At 45.9% G+C, this 2172-nt stretch overlaps 1 protein-coding gene across 2 annotated transcripts in view; it reads left to right on the top strand.

The window, feature by feature from the left end:
* Window positions 1-846: 846 nt before the first annotated feature.
* Window positions 847-2172, top strand: part of BDH2 (3-hydroxybutyrate dehydrogenase 2) — a 19519-nt gene continuing 18193 nt past the window's right edge. The window contains exon 1 of one of the 2 annotated variants that reach the window (XM_015828450.1): window positions 847-895. The gene's annotated coding sequence lies outside the window, so the exon portion shown is untranslated. The remainder of the gene's footprint in view (window positions 896-2172) is intronic. The other variant, XM_015828458.1, reaches the window with a different exon arrangement.

The following is a 2172-nucleotide window of genomic DNA, read 5'->3' as shown; positions in this document are numbered from 1 at the left end:
TTGTTTTGTTTAGGATTAGGTGGTCGCCTTACTCTTGACAGGCCTTGAAAGTAGCTTACCCTAAGTAAGTGAGATAAGGTATACATAGCTTTTCCTTAGATAAATGTATTCCCAGAAAATTTAGAGAGGTCTAGCATGAGGGCTGATTGTAATGTATATAACCTGGGCCTTTTCAGTTAGGTCTTCAATAGTTTGCTGTCATCCCTGGTCTTTTCTTTATCCCAGCTCGGAATAAAGAAGGGACTTGGTAAGGAATAAAAATATTACAGTACTGCAATTCCAGCCAGGGAATTCTGGGAACGGATGTGCACATGGCTTCAAGTTGCAAGATTGAGAAACATTGCTGGAAGGTTGCTATTGTGAAAATCAGGAGGAATAGCACTCTTGGTAATGCAAAAAAAGGGGGGGCGAAGGAAACATTATTTACATATAAGGAAACAGGTATGTTACCCTAGTGACATGGGAACATATCAGTGCCATGATAAACTGCATCTTCTAATTTTTTCAACTGTCAAGAATTCCTAGCAGGATTCTTACTGTCTGGGAACTCCGGTCTAACATCCTATAGCAAGAGTATAACAGTTTGAAAAAGGCTGGATGGAGAAAATGGGAATGACGTTCTTAAAAACTGGCGTCCTAGTTCATTTCTGCATGAGGGGTGAGGTTCACTCTCAGCTATCCACATCTTTCCCACTTTCATTAACCAACAGCTTTCTGCAAACAAGTAACTTTGATGCAGCCAAATAGTTTGAAATCAGCACGTCACTAGATGGCAGTATAAACTCTACCGTGCGGGAACGCTAAAATAATCTGCCACCTTCTTCACTACAAATCCCACCATGCTTCAGAAAAAAGAAGCCCGCCTCCTGGTGAAAGTCCTTGCTGGATTCCTGCGGTGAGTTTCTCCTTTGCATTCATGTTGTGTTTTTTAGTGCAAAGAAACTCTATGAGAAGCATGCGAGAGTAATTTCGGTTTTGCAGAGTATTTTTTGTACCGCCTGAGGAAGAAAGACGTTTGAATTGCATTAGGCTTTGCCATGTAAGATATTGGAAGCCAAAGCAAACAGCTTCACCCATACTTCCTTATGCCTAAACTACGTGTTTTCTCCGAAGAGCTGATGGAAACCTTGTTTCCAGTCTTATGAGAAAGGTCCCCAAAGATTAAGCTCCATAGTGAATTGCCTCACGTCATTAAAGACTAGTAGATATTTAAATTCCCATGTGCTCTTTTAAAGGGGCAAGCAAAATGCAAGCAATTTATAGCTGTGTTTGCTCAACACATTTTCTCACTGTTAACCAAACTGTGCTCTATTCAGTCCAGTCCAGTTTACTGTGTCTGCTGATTCATAAGCTAAAGAAGGCTGACTAAGCAGAATTAGCATGAAACTTTAGTACTAGTTTTGTTCAGCTTGCTTCAGCCCGGTGCCGTCATATTTCCATTCCTATAATCATTCTTTTAAGGATTTATGAGAGTGGAAGTGTGGAGAAAATCATATTGGAGAAGATTGTTTCAGAAAATATTGCCACATTATTTTACATTTCTTGGCTGGTCCTGGGATATGTGAACTCAAGCATTTGAGAGAGTTAATATTTTTATTTTATAAATATTGATTCATTAAAGTTTTTCAATGTCTTTAATTACCGTATTTTCCGGCGTATAAGACGACTTTCTAAACCCTGAAAATCTTCTCAAAAGTCGGGGGTCGTCTTATACGCCCAGTCGTCTTATACGCCGGAAAATACGGGTATTCAGGCAGGCTTCCAGAGTTCGGCTGGCAGGATGCAGGTAACCCCTCCCCCCGTCCTGCCGCCTCCCGCCGCACCGCGTCCCGCGCCTCCGTGTCTCAAGCCTCTGTGTTATGCTTGGGCGGAAGACTTTTTCTTTTACAGATGGGGCGGGTGGGCCTGACATTCGCGCGCAGGCAGGACCCCGCCCGCCGAGCCACCGCTTCCCCATCGCCCTCCACGCCAGTCTGCTCCGTCTCCAGACCTCCCAGCTGACGGGCGCAGGTCCGGGGGTCGCCAGCTGACGGGCGCAGGAGTTCGGCGCTGCAGCGGCCTCCGCTTCGCCCTCCGCACCGGCCAAAGCGTTGCCTGACGTTCCGGCCGACGGGCGCAGGTCCGGGGGTCGCCAGCTGACGGGCGCAGGAGGTAGGCGCCGCCGCGGCCTCC

The sequence above is a fragment of the Protobothrops mucrosquamatus genome, unplaced genomic scaffold (genome assembly GCF_001527695.2).
Source record: "Protobothrops mucrosquamatus isolate PMUCROS unplaced genomic scaffold, P.Mucros_1.0 scaffold_224, whole genome shotgun sequence".
NCBI lineage: Eukaryota > Metazoa > Chordata > Lepidosauria > Squamata > Viperidae > Protobothrops > Protobothrops mucrosquamatus.
This window is presented reverse-complemented; position numbering and strand designations above follow the sequence as displayed.